A 13,928-nucleotide genomic window follows, 5' to 3' on the forward strand; every position below is an offset into this window, starting at 1 on the left:
GGTTAAAAAAAAAATACAGACATATATAATTATGTCCCATCCCACGTTTAAATTATTTACTGAAGTTATTCGTCTAAATAATAGAAAAATGGGAAATTACACACATCTGCTAGTATATGCTCTCATAATTTTAAAACAGCCTCCAGAATGGGTAAAATGTTTGTTCAACTATAGAAAATGATATCTTGAGATCTAATAGGATAGTAGGTGTCCCTTTATCTTTATAATAAAAATTGTGATTTTAAATGCATGGAATATCTATTTCCATTATCCATTTGTTATGTTACAAATTGATAGTATAAAATTCAAAATAATATGAATATCAACATGAATATTAACCAAAGAATCTCCCAAAATGATTAACACAGAAATAGTTTTGGCTCAAAAGGAAGTCACTATAGCATGTCCTTACACCATAAAAGGGTGCAGCTGTTTAAGTATCATCTTGTCAATTAGTAGCTGAATCTACCATATTTCCTGCAAAGATGCACAGTTGTTCAGTAGATGCAATATAACAATCTTTGAGAATTAATCACCAATTTGAAATGTAGTTGATAAAGGGCCAATGTTGTTTTCCATTCCATGCCGCCCACTTGAACTAATTTGGAGTACAATATTCTAACAACCATTGAATTCTCCAATACCAGAGAGAGTTCAGAAACTGTTCTGTCCCCCTTCCTCACACAGGCAAACGTAATACCAAGCACGCCTGCCAATTAGGTAAACAGATTAGAATTCCTGGCAGACCAAGGTTTTGGCAGCAAACTGCCGAATGCCTGCCAAGACCGTTTTCACTCCCATAAAGCAGAAGAGGACTTATCTTCAGTCCGTTCCAGGAGCAACAAATTATCCATGAGACAAGAGTTTAGTCAATGTTCAGTCCAAAATATATCCAAGCTGAATTTCAGAGATCATGATGTGACTTTCAGGGTTTAACTTTGTCTGTTACAAAGCCTGAAGAGCAATCCCACCCACTTTTATTCCTGGTGGGGCGTGGCTCCGTGACACAGCTCAATCTCTAGCCCTCCCACGCCTCTTCCATTGCTGCGCACGCTTCTCCTTCCGATGCTGCCTGGGATCAAGCCAGGATTCATCATCCTCGCTCCCTATCAATTGGTGCTCCAATATGCCTTCCTCCTGGCACATCCCAGGCTGTTCCTCCTGGCCTTCGGATGGAACCTGAGGCATTGCCAGAAAGGAGGGTCCTGGAGAGGGAGGCCTTGTCAGTTCCTCCCCATCACCTTCTGAGTCCTCCTCCTCTGTTAGGACAGGCTCGGGAGTCGGGGTCACAACAGAAACATTTAGAATGTATGTGTGTGTATGTGTGTGTATGTGTACTGTATTATAATTGCAATGCCTCATATAACAATAGCAAAAGTAATTAATGGTTAACTCCATTTAGTCAAAATTATGTGATCTTGTTAAATTAGTACACTTGATACTGACATGAAAATAGACTTCCACATCTGTCCAAAATATTTTTCTTATCTATAACATGGAATATATATATATATAATCAAGGCCTTCAGTTTCCCTCTTGGTGCTGTGCAATATAACACCACACACCTTACAATAAATATGGAAGGCATTTCAGATTCAACTTTCTTTAATACTGATAATCTTTTGTTATAATCTTTTGTTAAATCATTAGTTTATCCATGTATACACTGTATAGAGATGTACAAGAGATAGATGGAGAAAATAAAAATAAAAACTAATCTCCAGAAAATGTAGTGTTCTGGAAGGCTAACCTCAGAATGAGCTGTCACTGGCAAGAGATACTAAAAATACTGCCCTGTTTCCCCCAAAATAAGACATCCCCTGATAATAAGCCCAATTGGGCTTTTGAGCACATGGCAATAAGGCCAAGCGCTTATTTCAGGGTTCATAAAAATATAAGACAGGGTCTTATTTTGGGGGAAACACGGTAATAAAACAAAACAAAACAAAAACAAAAAATGTTTCTTTGGGTAGGTTAGAATTAAAGGGAAAGTCAAAGAGGGCTTAGGTCCATTGTGAAGCCAACATGGTGAATTAGTAATGAGTGATGGTAAAAAGGCAGAACCTCCTCACTGTATTTTGTACCTGTCTTCTCTCAGAAGAGAATCAAAGCTCTTCCTGATTATCCTCATGCTGCTGAGAAAGGGGAGGAACTGTTTACTTATGATAAACAAGAGTAAAAGAGAACTCAACTAACTGAATTTGAGTCTCCAGGGCCAGATGAATTACCTCATAAAGTGCTGAAGAAAAAGCACAGGGGGAATGCTAGTACCCTTTGAGAAATCCTAGAGGTCTGCTAAGGCTAGAAGACCAGAGGAGAGCAAATATCTTCAAAAGGGGAAAGAAAGAGGACTGGAGGAACAACATACCTGTCAGCTTGACATCTACACCAAGCTGATTAGCAAACAACATATTTGTCAGCATTTGGATAGACCTGCTGCGGTTAACAGGAACCAGCATGGGCTTGTTGCAAATAAATCATGCCAGATTAATTTTATCTCCTTCTTTGATAGAGCAACTAGCTTAGTAAATCAGAGGAACGCTATGGACATAATGTACCTTGTCCTCAGCAAACCCTTCTACAGAGTGCGTATGATAGGCTCCTTATTAAAGTGCTAAAATATGAGCTAGATAATGCTATTCTTGGATGGACTCACAGTTGGCTGAATGACCACACATATAGGGTGCTCATGAATGGTTCTGCTTCAGCTTGGCAGAAAAAACTTGAGTGGAGTGCCACATAGTTCTGTCTGCCCTTTGCTGTTGAACTTTTTATCAGTGGCTTAGGTGAGGGAGTTGAGGAGACACTTAAAATGTTTGCAGATGAAACAGCTCTGGGAGGGGTGCCTAATATTTAAATAAAAGAGAAGATTCTTAAAAATCTTAACAGACTTGAGTAGGGGTGTCAAACTTGAGGCCCGTGGGCCAGATGTGTCACACACTGGCCACCCCCACCCCCGTTTTAGCAAAGGGGAAAGAAGTTGCAATATGTCACATGGCAAAAATATGACGGCGTGAGTTTGACACCTCTGGACTTGAGCAATGTGATGAAAATTAAAACGGTGGAATTTAATAGGGACAAATGTGAAGTTCTTCATCTGAGGAGGAAAATTAAGAAGCACAAATACAGAATAAAAGAGGCCTGGCTTTGCAACATTTTATGTTAAAGGTATTTGCATGTTTTGCTGAACACGGGTTAAGCAAGATGAAGTGGAGTGATGTATATTGTAGAATTTGATCCATTAGGCCTTTTTTTTTAAATTTTAGAATTGGTTTGGACGTTACGGTATAGAATTATTGGCATTTATTTATAAAATGGAACATAGAAAAGTACAACTAGCTGCATTGACCTGAACCTTAGATTCCCATAAACAAGATGCTACCAATCTAGTATTCTCATAAATATTTTATATTCCCTTCTAATTTTTAGTCATTTCTTGTTCTTTCTACATTCCCTTATATCTTATTCCCTATCCCAGTCAGTTTAGTGGGGTTGGGCAAAGGGCTTCAGGAGCAAGAGAAATGCCTCCTCAGTAAATTCTGCAAGAAGCTTTGTCCTGTTTATGTTTTCTTTTTATTTTCACATTAATTAATCAGATAGATGTGCAAATGTTATGACAGGTGTAATTGAAAAATTAACCCACAAAAGTTATATCTGTTTATCTATCTATCAAAATGACTAACTAACAAGGATTATTTTTTAATTGTTTGGTCCAAAACCAAGGATTAAGGACTTTTTTTTACAGAATCCAGAGCACCCTCTAACATTACTATTTAATTTCACTAGCATAATCATGGTATGTTTTCTCACCATTTTATAGCCCCCAAATGAAGGGAAAAAAAGGAAAATCCTATCCCCATTAATACTGTATGCACCTCTTCCCACTTTTGATCACTGCATCATTCTCTGTGTACTTCAGATCGCTCTAAACATTAAATGTGACTCCAAACTATAAAGCATTTGCCCTGCTTGATCATTTGTCCACTCTGCATTCATTCTGTCAAAAGGTTAATCCATATTTTCTACAGAATTTTACTTTGTTTCCTTGAGTCATTCTAATTTCACTGTACTTCTTTCTTTTTCTTATATGTTCATTTTCCCCCAAGGTACATTCTTGAAATTACCTCCCCCCAAAAGTTATATCCTACATTTAGAATCCATGTAGTATCAATCAGTAATCCACTCAATCTTTCATCATAAAAAATCAAATCTGTTATATTTTAAGATGTGTATTCATTCTCATTTATGTTAATATTTCCCACCACTGTCAGACAAAAATTTCTTCATTACGTGCAATGTTGCAAAATTTTGTATTTGGCATATACAATCTGACACAAGATAATAACTGAGTCACCTTCCTGAATTGGCCATTTGATCAGAGTTTACTTTTGACTGATCAGAGTTTAATTTTTATCTTGTCTGTTCTCGGAGTGGGTTAAAATTGTAGATATAACTGTGTGTGCCTCTGTGTGTACAACTTGATTATGCAAGTATATTCTCTAATAACAGGTTTACCTGTTTTTGTATTATTGCTTTGTGTTGTTAAGCGTTCTTTCTGGCTGGCTTTTGGCTGTAATAAACCTCCTTTTCTTACTTTCATATGCAGCCACAAAAGCCTAGAGGAAGATGATACCAATTCATATTTTCTGACATATCTTTTGGCACTTTCATTCATATAGTAATTAAAATTTTATCTTCATCAATTTTACCTTATAAGATCGGGTCACCTTCATTCAGGCCTATTGCATTCTTCCCTGTTTTCTTGCTTTCAGCTATAGACATTTTCTCTTTATTTTTACTTAATAATTTCTGCTATTTTTATGTATCCCTCATATGTTCCAAATTACCATCTGCCATCTGCCATGGTCATCACCAGATGGACCTATAAATATTGACTGATGTTGCCCATCATGGTGAAGCTCAGTCAAGACTTTTACATTTTTAAAAACCAATTAAAGATTAGATTACCAGCCTAAATCATACTAGCATTCCCTGCAGTATTCTCTGCTCAGAATAAAGAACAGTTACTATTTAGCAGGTACATTTTACTTCCCAGTATCTTCAAACAATTCTACCTCAGCTAGGCTCATTAATTTAGAGGCTAAATTGCAAGTCAACGTGATGTGGTTCAGTTCCCATCAGCTAAGAGATACATGTAGTATATTGACTTACAATAAAACTATGCCTTGTAGTAGCAATAAACACATGGCAAAGAAGGTTGTAATTGAAAACATCTGAAGCTATCAAATTAGAGAAAGCTTTGTTACCCACCTAACACACACACACAACACACACACACCTCTGGAGAACGTTATGGATACAATTTACATGTTTTTCTTTATAAAATGGATTCTCACATACTTTCTTTTTTTTTTCCAAAACAATTTTTTATTTTAAAACAAAAATAAAACATAAAAACATCATCATCATTCCAAACAATTACAGACAGTATATCGATCGGTTAACATCCTTTTATGCAATCCCATCTTCAAAATATCAATATATGACCAAAGCTTATTTTCGTAAAGAAATATTTCCCTTATTTTATCTCAACTTCCACTTCATATTTCATATTTATTTCCATGTTTTATTATCTATCCATTGATAAAATAAATCCCATATCAAATAATATTGTTTATCTTCCTGTTCTCTTATTTCAAATGTCAATTTACTCATTTCAGCACAGTCCATCATTTTCTTAATAATTTCTTCATCAGTAAGTATCTTCTCTCCTTTCCAGTTTTTAGCAAATACAATTCTAGCTGCTGTTAAAACATTCACAATTAAATATTGCAATTCTTTATTGTATGTCTCTGGTAAGATCCCTAATAAAAATGTCTCTGGTTTAAAGTCAATATGTCTCTTTATCATTTTTTCCAACCACATGTGTATCTTAGTCCAATATCTCCTTGCTTCTACGCATGTCCACCACATATGGTAATAAGATCCTGGAGTCTGATGACACTTCCAGCACTTCTCCAATTTATTCTTGAACATTCTGGCTATCCTCATCGGTGGTAAATGCCACCTGTGACTCTCACATACTTTCATCATTCATCTGAATGTGAAAATTTCAAAGATAGGAAAGAGGAAATTGAGATGTGAAAATGCTGGATATACCTCTGCCAATTTTACTATGTGGAAGTACTGTAAGAGTTGGATATGAACAAATGAAATGGGAATTTAGTACTTAAGAAGAGCTTGTGATAAAAGAGATGGGTCAAAAATGAATGAGTAGAGTAAACCCGTTTAAAAGTAACCTGTGTTACTTTTATGGAGTGTTACTTTTGTGGAGTGGAGTAAACTGGACTGGAGTAACCCATATAAAAGAATTATGTAGATGTGATTTGATCAGAGAGAGATTGACAGGGGAAGAGTGAATGGGTTGAGAAGAAAGGAAGACTAAGAAAACTATTGTTAGATGGGATTGATGAGATCCCCCTACAAAGAGGACCATTCAATGAGCAAAACATGGCATATAAAGCAGTGTATATTGATGGGAGAAGCAAGGATGTAACAGAAAAAGAGGAATAGTGGCAGTGTATATTAGATTTAAGTATTCTTCCTTTTCTTTTTATTATCATTTAAGAAAATCCTATTTCTTATACTTTTCATTTATTTGGCATACTGTTTCTTACTCCTTTTCTGTATCCTGCATAGAGTTGCTTGGCTGATTGCCAGTACCATGACAGGTATGTATAAAATTTTAGAATAATACCAAGACAAGATGATTAAATCCAGAAGTGTAGTCTCTTCTTCCTTGTGTTGAAAATCTTTTTGTTCCAACAAACTAAAGCAGCAAAACAAACGATCAGTAATTCAAATTGAACACAATTTTCTTTTTCAATTTCTGAGATCTAAATTAGGATCTTAAAATTTCCGATGTACACACTCCAGCAGTCTGATTAAAAAGCTGACAATGGAGTCGTGTAATAACAACAAGGTAGGATGGAATTTTAACAGAATGCCAAATAATTATCATGACCAATTAGCCTCTGGACATACATTCCTTTGGGAAAAGTTCCACTGAATATGTACTATTAACCTGCAGAGCAGTGATATAGCTTTTTATTTTTTTTCTTTAGGTAAGCAAATGGCATTTCTTATAAAAAATGACGAGGCAGGAAGACAAGTAGAAAATGGGTGATAAAGATAATAAATGTGCTGCTATTGAGTTCATTCTCCCTCCAACTTTGGGACATACATTTTATAAATATATAAATCAAAGAAATGTTATTTCACCACTTCATTTATTTTTAAACTAATTCATGTTTAAAGAAGTTACAACTGCACTTCAGTAACAGAAGCAGATGGGAGGGCTGGTTATGTGCAACCACCCACCAAACATTGGAATTAAACACAGCTGGATGCCACTGCAAATAGCAGAAGACTTTCTCAGAGCTGGGCCCAGGAGAACCACGTTTCATAAGAGCCATTTTGAGTCTGTTATCAGAAATAATCATAATCAGACATCTGTGCTTATATGCACTTGTAGAATAATAGTTGGGAAACCAACATCTGCTAAGATTACTTTGGGAAATTATGCCTGCCTGACATATCTTAATATTTGGCCTGGTGTACCTGCAGGCAGATCACATTTGAGCTACAGAAATCCAAACTTATATAGAAATCTAGATGGCAGCAAAGAGATACCAAAACCCTATAATTTCTGGTGCCATCTAGTGGTCATTTGGTTGTTTGCAGACCTGAAATGGTATATCTAGTGTTTTGGTTTTTTTTACCTCTTGCAATCTCAATTCTTGCTAGTCTTGAACTGTAAAATTTGAAAATGGGGGAAAGTGATCCTCTTTACAATTCTGAAGCTGGAATAAACATCTTGAAAAAGGAAGTAGAAACATATGAAAGTGTGAAAAATGATGGAGGTATAAATAATTTGAAACCCTGAATGTATAGACACCTTTATTTCATCCTTTGAAAAGCATGCTGTCCTCTCCCACAGTGAAATCCCTTCCCCGTTTAGCAATTCTAATGAAGAAAATATAAGTTTTGATCTCCTGTATTTAATAGGATTGAGTTGTGTGTTTTGGAAGATGGATCAATGGATGTATCAGTATAATCCTAATCATTCATATGACAACTAGTACTATAGTGCTTATCCTGGAATAACTAAATAATATTACAGTTCAGTGAGCGAGTTATATCTACTTAAGTGGGTGCTGGGTGGCAATCATCACCTTATGAAATCAGTTTACATATTAATATCAACTATGTGGTTCAGAGACTTTTCTAGGCTTGCAACCAGTTTTTTCTTTTCTTTTTTGATGCTTCTCTTTTTCAAGTCTGTGACTAACATTCTTTGTATAAAAACGGTTGAATCTAACACTATCTCATTATTTTTTAAGGCGTATCATGAAAGGTGGTCAACCAGCTGACAAATTTTGTAATTGGTGCAGAAGACCATGAGCCTCGGTGGTGCAGTGGATTAAAGTGCTGTTAAGTGCTAGCACTTAGCAGCCAGCTGTCTGCAAGTTCGAATCTCACCAGGCTCAAGGTTGACTCAGCTTTCCAACCTTTCGAGGTAGGTAAATTGAGGACCCAGATTGTGGGGGCGATAAGCCAACTTTGTATAGAACAACACCGCTTAGGGGGAGCCGAAAGCCCTAATAAGCAGGTATATACTAAAAAGTATGCAGGCTATTATTATAATGCATTGTATGCCACTCTGAGTCTACAGAGAAGGGCGGCATATAAATTGGACTAATAAATTGGACTAATAATAAAAGACAAACATTAGAGTCCTTGGTGCTCTCTGAGTTTGGTTATTTCAAAGGTATTCAAACTTGGCAGCTTTAAGACTTGTGGACTTCAACTCCCAGAATTCTCCAGAAAATTATGGAGAATTATGGGAGTTGAAGTCCACAAGTCTTAAAGCTGCCAAGTTTGAAGACCTCTGAGTTATTTGCTTGCAGATGTTGGCGGAGGTGTGGTTTTCTCCTCAGTAATTTCTTGAGTAGGATATTGTTTTCTGCTTGCTTGTTTGCCTGGCTATTGTCTGATTTTCTGAAACCAGCAACACTGTATATAAGCAGAGAGCAAACCTCAAATTTACCGGCATGATGATGCTACCTAGATGAATAATGAAATGTGTTGAGGGTAAAACTGCCCTCTGCAAAGTGGTGCAATGGACCAGATAGCGAATAGATACGTTGCTTAGCAAAACACACAGATATTCACAGACTCTGAACGTTTAAAGAAAAATAAACAGTCTTTACTTGTAGTAAAAAACAAACTTGGCTTCTTAAAAACAAAGATAACACTTCTTCAAATAATCACGGTTCAACACAAAAACATAGTTTGCTTACAATTCCAGTTCTCTTCAGTAACACAGACACAGTTCCTTTCAGCAGTTCAACCTTCTAATAGCAGGAGCAGAAGTGAATGAATTTCCTGCTTTCTTTTATGTCTGCTTAGCAAAGCCAATTAGTCATCTTGTAGCAGTTAAAGTTACAGAACAGTTTTCTATATATTACCTACCCAACCGTAGGATAAGCATCCAACAAAATGTCTGTAAGCCACTAAGCTCAGAGAGAACCAAGGACTCCACGGATCAACACTTAGCTACAGATATTTTCCTCTATTAGAATTAGAATTAGAATTCTGTTCCACAGTAAATGAGTCTTCAGCTTGAATAAATAATCATTGGGAAGCACCCAGCTTGGTAGCGAAGATGGATCAAGCATGGAGCTAGTGTACAGCCACTGCACAATATCTAAGAGCGATGGCTGATCTCCCTAAGTTCCTTGGAACCTTATCTAATTGTGCCCAGGAGTAGGCTGCCAAACTGGGGAGATATAGGGAGATATCAAAGGTAGAACATAACAATTAGCTCAAATTCTGCACATGTGGGTCTGGTTGTTTGTGCCTGATAATAATGGATTTAATTAGCCAGCTGGGAAAGATGTCCCCCTCAGAGGAAAAAACCACAGACTAAAGATAAAATTGAATTGCCTCTTCTTCTTCAGGCCTAGTTGAGAGGGGAATATTGCTATTGCTGATTGGTTCTTCCAAATTTCATTTTCATACATTCTGATAATCTCTGCCTACCATCTAGGCTGAGTCTTAAATCACAGATCAGATTTAAGTTTTCCTTTAATTTTTTTCATGTTGGGGCTTTGGAATTCCTCCCCAAGTTTATGTAATAAAGTTATGTTATTTAGTCAACTGCTTTAGTGTGGAGTTTTATAACCATTTATTTAAGAATGGAGGTTTTTAAAATATTTTCTTTAAATCTGTAGAAATCTTGCTCAGTGCCACACCAAATGGGATAGAGAGTGTTTATACACTTTGCACCCTGGTTTTATAATCATAAGGACTTTGAACACACAAGCAAACCAATATTGATTTTTCCAGAGTAATTTTCTGAGCCAAATATGTAATTTTTTTCATATTAAAAAGATATGTGAATGTGTGGTTCCAGCCAGGATGGTGCAATCATTAGGAGAAAAATCCTACTTCCCAAAACCCTGCTCAGCATAATGGTGACCTCATTAATGTATACTTTCTCTGGGGAATTACGTTCAGAAAGTATTAAAACATGGAAGTTTTCTCAAGAATATTTTGATTATTTTATTTTATAGATAAAAATGGTAGGATAGGAACAATATGATAGGAACAAATCAGTTGATTTAAATAAAATGCTTAATATGAAATGAACTTACCTTGCATTGACATAATCTATATATGTCTACATTTGTAATGATCACACACACATGCATATATCAGTCTACAATTGTTATGATCATTTGTCAGATGGCGACATTGCAGTTGCTGTTGGTAGTAGGAAGAAATCTAGTTCTACCCCTCTCTTATATGGAGTATCTCGAGGCTTGATTCTCTTGCCACATCTACATGAAGTCACATGAATGAATGTTGATAACACTCAGTTGTACATCTTTACCCCAAGCAGGAAAAGTGTTGTGTAATGTCTCGCTAGAGGCTGTGAGGATTTGGATGGGGAGGAATCAGATATGACTCAACCCTAGTAAGACAAAGTGGCTGTGGGGTTGAGGTGAACTGGATAGGAAGAATTGCCATCTTTAACTCTTGATGGGGAAGCACTCCCTCAAACAGTCACCAACCATTCAGTTTCATCAGATGATCTGAATTTCTAATGTTAATGAAATATAGAAAATCTTTCTCAATTCACTGTGCCTATCTTATCATACACCTTTATTCATGATAGCCTGAAAAACAATTCTCCCTAGATCTTTGGTGTATCACTGTGTCAACATGTAATTCTAATGAAAACAACCAAGTTTTCATTTGAACACATAAGCTATACTGCAAACATCAATACAATACATTATTATAATATCCACTATTCTGATGTGAAGGTTGAAACTGACAAGGTGAGAATCATTAAAACACCACCTCTCAAGGTGGGTGTAAGAACAGCAAAAAGTCACTGACTTGAAAAGATCTTCTCCACCTATTTGACTTCTTTCTTTCTTGCAATTGTTTGATTATGTAACATCAAGAAGGTGAATACATAGATAAAAGAACCTTATGTAGCCAAGCCATTCCTGTGAATTTTCTGCTATAAGGAAATTCTTCAGTCTGGGCTTGGGTATTTGGAATGTTGACATTTATTAATGGGCTTGGTAAGACTCAGTCTAAGAAAATGACAGAATTTGAAAAGCTCATAAAGAATCAAGTTTACCTATTAGGGTGTATGTATACATTTTTACTTGGGTACGACACAGAGGCAAAACAAATAAAAGAATGAATGATAAAATGGATTCAAATAAATTATCACAAGACAACAATGGGAAGAACTATGGAACAAAGTTATAAAAGTTATAACCTAAGGGTTATAACCTAAGGGAACAATGGTATAAAGGGCTTACAGATAGGATACAAGTCCATTAAGCAAGATAGAAAAATCCTATAGTAAATGCCATGGAAATGACATGAGACAGAAGAGATATTTTACCATATGGGTAGATATGTGTACAAATCTCAAAAATACTGGAAAAAGATGTACAGCACTATTCAGAGAATTTAAGAAATCAAATGTGAAATAAAACCACTTTTTAAACTAAGCATAATTTCAAGATATATCAACAAACATATACAGTCAAGTTTTCCTTTAGTCACAATTCTCCTTTGGTCAAGTTTTCATTTAGTGATTGGAAGATCACTAAAGGATTGTGATTGGAAGATTGGAATTGCATCTCAGCACCTTTCTGAGGTAAAACTAATGGCATAGTTCTTCTGAGACACTGTAACTCTACAATGGCTTTAGTGTTATAAAAATACTATCAACAGCAAATATTGTTTTCTTTTTCTTGTTAATTACTGCTTGGATCATCATTATTGGTACTACTTTAACTATAATCCGTGCCTTATGGTTTTTTTCCAGTAACGTAGACAATACAGCTAATAACTGATAAGAAAATACGGCTAACTCTAGACAATATAACCCATTACACTTTCCATCTTTCATGTTTCTTTAGTCATCAAATAGGATTATGCTTAAGTTTCTTGGCAGCTTTTCTTGGGGGGTGATGGTGATGATAGTAATGTGCTGATATCTTTGCATGTAATTATTATGTCTGCTGTCACTCAGAAACTGTATATAAGTCATTTCAAATAGTTTTGCAAATAAATGTTTATTCTAAATGGCTTTCATTTCCTTCTGAAATTTCAAAATGATTTATCTGAATGGTTCACTTACTGTACCCTTTCATGTTAATTTCATGCAGCAGTCATTTGGCAGCAAAATGTTATTTATTTTGGTAGGACAGTTTTATTAGATTAAAAATGTCACCAGATGCAAATGCAAATATTTTGCAGAACTATTTTAATAATGCAGTAGCTAGCTTGATGAATAACTGTAATGGTACATGGGAATGACCTTGGGAGATGAAGGTAAGAGATTCTGCCTAGGGAACTATCAAATAAGAGAAAGCCTAGCCTACGGCTGTATAATGGACAGAGAAAGAAACTTCCCTCTCTTCTCAGACTGTAAAGGAAATGGTGGGAGATCTGTACTATCAGATTGCATTAATATAGTCTTATAATAAATTAAAATTAGCTCATCTGGGCATACTTCCTGTCATATCTTGGAAGGTTGACAATAATCCAGATTGTTTACGCTTGTATTGCTGATATTTTGTTTCTATCTACCCCAAAAAATTGCAACTAATCCTTGTTTAGCAACCACAATGGGTATTAGCAACTTGGTCATTAAGCAAAGTGGTTGCTAAGTGAAAATCATGCGACTGCAACTGTGCTCATGAATTATTTTTCCTTTGCTTCTTGTTATTTTCATCAGCAGATTTGGGCTCTTTCTTTTTCTCTTTGAGGACATCTTGATGTGAGGTAAATAGGCAAGTGAAAATGAGCAGAGACTGTTGCAACTTCAAAGATCACTAAACCAGTTGCTTAGCAAGGACTACCTGTATTATCTTGTTCAGTTGCTAAAAGGTAGGTGGTCTGCTCTCCAAGTTAATAAAAGTTGCATTTAATTTTTTATGAAAAACCTTCCTCTGCTGGAATGCATAAGAAATTTTATTATATGTCTCTTTATCTGTTTCCATTTTTTATTATCCAGGATTAAAATGACTAAGTAGAGATAATATTGGGATGTTACATTTCAGACCTGCTACATCATAGATATTCCGGGCTTCTTGAAGATAGTTGTATGATTTCATCAACGTTCACTATCCATTAATCATAGAAATGCCTAAATAAAGCATTACATGTATTGTAGTTATTCATTTAATTATGAATAAAGCATTGCATATACCAAAAGGGTTCATAAAATCTTGTGCAAAAGTACAGAAAAGTACAGATGCTGTGGTCATAATAGAGGCTACTTTGGGGATAAATGTTATTTTGCATGCTAATTTTATTTTGGATGACTTAATAGATGCTTATTTTGTCCGCTTGCAAAATGAACAAG

At 35.7% G+C, this 13,928-nt stretch overlaps 1 long non-coding RNA gene across 1 annotated transcript; it reads left to right on the plus strand.

Annotated features, from left to right (window-relative positions):
• The first annotated feature begins 2,884 nt into the window (after positions 1-2,884).
• Positions 2,885-13,928, plus strand: LOC139327589 (uncharacterized). The gene is made up of 4 exons (XR_011601676.1): positions 2,885-3,169; positions 8,365-8,540; positions 13,302-13,450; positions 13,578-13,928. It is a non-coding gene; the product is annotated as an uncharacterized lncRNA (long non-coding RNA).

Source organism: Pituophis catenifer, unplaced genomic scaffold (genome assembly GCF_029215685.1).
Source record: "Pituophis catenifer annectens isolate HBS135680 unplaced genomic scaffold, rPitCat1.0.hap2 SCAF_1, whole genome shotgun sequence".
Classification (NCBI taxonomy): Eukaryota; Metazoa; Chordata; class Lepidosauria; order Squamata; family Colubridae; genus Pituophis; species Pituophis catenifer.